The sequence below is a fragment of the Euleptes europaea genome, chromosome 4 (assembly GCF_029931775.1).
Source record: "Euleptes europaea isolate rEulEur1 chromosome 4, rEulEur1.hap1, whole genome shotgun sequence".
NCBI classification, from domain to species: domain Eukaryota; kingdom Metazoa; phylum Chordata; class Lepidosauria; order Squamata; family Sphaerodactylidae; genus Euleptes; species Euleptes europaea.
Window position 1 is genome coordinate 103,543,573 of NC_079315.1, and position 5,055 is coordinate 103,548,627.

The 5,055-nt window shown below is 47.1% G+C and overlaps 1 non-coding gene across 1 annotated transcript; it reads left to right on the top strand.

Moving 5' to 3' along the window:
- The first annotated feature begins 4,696 nt into the window (after positions 1–4,696).
- Positions 4,697–4,765, top strand: TRNAA-UGC (transfer RNA alanine (anticodon UGC)). The gene has a single exon. It is a non-coding gene; the product is annotated as a tRNA-Ala (tRNA).
- Positions 4,766–5,055: the final 290 nt, after the last annotated feature.

Genomic DNA, 5,055 nt, shown 5'->3' on the forward strand with positions numbered 1-5,055 from the left:
ATAGTCACCTACTAAGCAGGACTCAACTACTTTACTCATTTAAAAAGTAAGTCTTTTTATTGATGTACTCCAATGTAATTGTGTATACTGTGTATATGCAAGTATTACAAAGTCTTAATATTCAGTAACAATGTATACAGTAAAGCAAGCAAATTCTACATACTATTCAGTTTTAAAATCCAACACTTAAAATATAACAGTCAAATAAGTCTGATTTAGTTCAAAGTATCTAATTCACACTCTAGAATAATATATTTGTAAAGCCATACATACCAACTGCCTCTTCTGAGACCCTCTGAGAGAGGTCTGAAATTCTAGCCCTCTCCCTGCCTGTATTTATACTGTTTCAGTCACCTACAATGAGGTTGACTTTGAATGACATTCTCGTTTTTACTGCACATGCTTAGTGGCCTCCCATTGCATTGCCAAATAAGGACTTCCTCTTCCAGGAGGCTATTTTGCTAAACTATAAACAATCAGTTTTAAGCTTTATCATCACTCTATATAATCAATTTTAGTATCATTCTCATCTCCAGGAAAAAAGGTTAAGATTAAACCCATTCATTAAATTCTAGCATCTTGTTTTCAAGGTTAAATCATAAAATACAATTATTACATCATTACAACATCACATATCCTTGAATATAGCGGGTGTAGAGCATTTCTGCAGATAGTGGGTGAAGTGGGTGAAGAAGTCATTGGAAGGTAGGACTCTAACACTTAGTTTCTGCATTCCAATAGTTATATAAGGAGTTACATAAGGAGTGGCTAACAGTTTCTCATTAACAACATTAGCTAACCGTTTCTCATAGGGAAAAGTCTTAGAAAAAATAAACAGAATGTGTTGCTAGAAAATTACTGAAGCCTTTGACAGAGAAATAGAAGCTGAAGCCTCTGGCAAAGAATATTTTCCTTCCTTTTAAAAGGAAATTAAACCTCTGCTATATATCTTTTGCAGTTTGTATGTGTAGTTGTGTTATATTCTGAATAATTCTGCATATGTACAACATTAATACCATGTTCATGTGCTCCAATATGTCAAAGTCTGTAACACTATGTAGACAGGGGAACACTGATGGACAAATGGAACTGCTACACTCCCATTCCAGGAACCTTTCTCCTCCACTGAAGTGAATGGAAGAGCCTCCTCAAACATGATCTGCTTATGTGCTTGGAAATGTACCTGCCTATGATTTTGAGGGGAAGGAAGGCAGCATGACATAGCCCGAGCTCGTCAGATCTCAGAAGCGAAGCAGGGTCGGTACTTGGAAGGGAGACCACCAAGAAAGACTCTCCGGAGGAGGGCGCTAGCAAACCACCTCTGCTTCTCACTTCCCTTGAAAGCCCCTTGCTGGGGTTGCCGTAAGTTGGCAGTGACTTCATGGAACTTTACACGCACACGCCCACGCATGCTTTGGGGGCGTTTGTAAAGTTTACTGACAGATGTTAGTCTTAAATCATGGAGACATTACTAGCAGCGTTACTTCACTGGGTTGCAGAGAGGTTCACTACTGTCCTTTTCTCTAGTCTGCTGTCATAATGATGTTCTTTGAGTTCATCATTAGAGACTTCCTGTTTGCCACTGTGCAAAGAAGCCTAAAAACGCAATCAAATCTCTGCCTCCGTTTGCCTTTGTGTTCTTGATAAAATGATGAACAGCACCTTATGAATTTGGAGTGGGAAATCTTATTTGGCTTTTATTCTCTTACCTTAGGGCAGGCATTAATGCGATTTACAAGCAGCTCTTTTCTTCCAACAGGAAATAGTGTGTCCCCACCCCCCTAATGTACAACATGTACAACAAAACCTGGACCTTTGGTGTTGTCTGTTCCACTCCAACCCACCTTCTTGGCAGGGCAGAAACCTGGGATCTACCACATCAACTGAAGTGTGTGTGTGTGCAAAGTATGCTTGGAGAAGTAAACAGGGGTGGTAGAATGGCCCTAACATAGCATTGCTGAGTCACACAGGAAGATCGGTGGAGATCTACCACTTGTGCCCATGATGGGGTTCATGTATGGTTGCCAACTACAGTTTGGGAAATTCCTGGATATTTGGGAGTGAAACCTGGCATTTTCTCCAGGAGAACTGATCTCTGTAGTCTGGAGATCACTTGTTTTTTCCAGGAGATCTCTAGGTCCCACCTGGAGGTTGGCAACCCTAGGTCCATGCCCTGTGGTTACTCTCAGGCCTTTATTTAAGACTTCATGGACAGGAGTGTACAATCTTTTTGTGAACAGAAATTTTGGAAGTAATCCTGCAAGAAACATTTCCCGAAGGGTTGTCTTATTAACGTGAATAGAACTTTTTTCCCCTGTAAAATCACAGCCAACTTATGGCGACCCCGTAGAGCTTTCAAGGCAAAGGACATGCCAAGGTGGTTTGCCATTGCCTGCCTCTGTGTAGTGATCCTGGTATTCCTTGGTGGTCTCCCGTCCAAATACTTGCCAGGGCTGACCCTGCTTATCTTCTGAGATCTGATGAGATTGGGCTAGCCTGGGCCATCCAGGTCAGGGCATGTGAATGGAACTACACCAAGCTAAATGGTTTGCGCCTTTTAAAATCTAGTAGAACTGAACCACTGTCAGGAGCAAGCCAGGAGGATGGTATGCGGTAGTGCGATTGTGCTGCTGTCAGGTGCTTTTGTGCTGTTCTGTCCAAGGCCAGTCTGTGCCCCGTGTTTAGTCTTCATAGATTCCCATACTGTGTGAATCGCCAAGTGCTCCTTCCTGCCTCTGGGAGGGGGGTTGCCTAGGTTACCAGTTATCTCCTTTTGCTTTCCCATATATGCTGTGCACCTTGCCTTTGCCCCGTACTAGTGTCCTTTTGAATATGGCTTCTGAAACCTGTCGATTCTAACCAATAAAACTGCTTTCGTGGATTTGCTGTCTGCTGAAATCTGTTTATGGGTTCGCTGCAGGGCTAGAGCTTACATTCACACAAATATGTTTGTATTCTTGGAAGATACATCCCACTCTTGGGGAACCATTTCATACATGCATTGGGGATCCTGTACACACTGCCAACCTCCAGGTGGTAGCTGGCGATCCCATGGGATTACAACTGATCTCCAGGTGACAGAGATCAGTTCCCCTGGAGAAAATGGCCATTTTGGAAGGTGGACTCTATGGCATTACACCCCACTGAAGTCTCTCCCCACCCCAAACCCCGCTCTCCCCAGTCTCCATCCCCCAAAATCTCCAGGCGTTTTTCAGCCCAGAGCTGACAACCCTATAAACATCCCCTCTGCCTCTGTAACACATCAAGGTGAAATCGGCTTTAGGTGGACAGATTTGTATGTACGTTAGGGCTGTTGGAAAAAAATCGGTACAATTCGGATCCGGCAAAATCCGGCCTGTTTTGATCCGGGAAACGCCGAAGTCCGAACCCCCCCACTTTGGTTCCATAGAATTAGGCACGAGTTTTGAGTTCGGGAACAAAATTCGGCTGAATTCCCAGGAAAGCGGGCGGGTGGCTCTTTGAACTGCTCCACGCTGCCATGGCTTTAAACTGCTCTGCGCTGCCAGCCCAAGCAGCTGAGAGCAGTTTAAACACCCCCACCCCCCTTCCAGGGAGTCCCTGGAAGGGGAGTATTTAAACTGCTCTGCCGCTGCCTGGGCAGGCATTGCGGAGCAGTTTAAAGACCCCCCCTGGACTCCCCGCTTGTCAGCTGGGCAGCGGGACTACCCAACTGACAAGCGGGGAGTCCCGGGAAGGGGAGTCCCAGGAAGGGGGGGTTTAAACTGCTCCGCGTTGCCTGCCCTGCCAGCGCAGAGCAGTTTAACCCCCCCAGCCCAGCCTGATGACCAGCTGATGGGCGGAAGTCAGGCCGGGACGGGGGCTGAGGTTGCTGCTGTGCCCCACCTGTCGGGTGTGGCCCTGCCAGGCTGCCCTACCCGCTCGCCAGCTTCTGGTGCGCTTACCCAGCGGCGGGGCAGCGGCACCTCTCTGGACCCCTTCCCCGGTAAGTGGGGGTTAGGGGGCTCCTTCCCCCAGTCCCGCGGTTGCTGTTGGGGCCGGGGCTGGGAGTCCCAGGAAGGGGGGCGGGGGGTTTAAACTGCTCTGTGCTGCCTGCCCAGGCAGCGAGGAGCAGTTTAAGGACCCCTGCCCGGTTTCCTGGGAGTCCCAGGAAAGCAGGCAGGGCGGTCTTTAAAGGCGGGAAAAGGCAGGTTCGGGAACGCCGAACCTGATTAATTTTTCCGGCAATCGCCGGAATTCGCCAAATTCGGAGCGTCCTTTTCATGCCTTTTTTTTAGTTCGGTTCCATCCGAACTGAAAACCTCCGAATCGGGGGAAATTCGGCTGTTTGTTCGGTTCAGACGAACCGAATCAACAGCCCTAATGTACATATGCTTGACTTCTACATCCCTTCCTCCTTTTTGAGGCAGAGTTGCCAACATCCTGATGGGGTGTGAATTTACGCATGGGAGATTTTGCCTTGGATTTGCCGCACTCTGGATTCACATTTTCCCCAGCCAAATTCTCTAAACTCTGCATGGGGGTGGGGCTTATTGTTGAGTTCTGAGAATTTGGATGAGGAAAATGTGCAAATCCAAGGCAAAACCTCCCATGCATAAATGGCCAATATTCTGTTACACTTCAGACAGTGGAAAGGGAGCCCCCTGGAGTAGACAGTACTGACTTTGATGGACCAAGGGTCTGATTCAGTAGAAGGCAGCTTCATTTTAGTGGAAGGGCCGTAGCTCAGTGGTAGAGCATCTGCTTTGCATGCAGAAGGTCCCGGGTTCAATCCCCGGCATCTCCAGTTAAAATGGACTAGGCAAGTAGGTGATGTGAAAGACCTCAGCCTGAGACCCTGGAGAGCTGCTGCCGGTCTGAGTAGACAATACTGACATTGATGGACTGAGGGTCTGATTCAGTATAAGGCAGCTTCATATTAACTTTTGTCCCCCACACACACACACTTAAAACATTCCATCTATGTAGAAAACTAGCATACCAGGTCACATGGTTTAGTGTAGCTCTCACTCTCACAAGTTAGTGCGGTACATCGGGCAAGCAGCCAAAATATCCTCACCATGATCACCTGCAGGG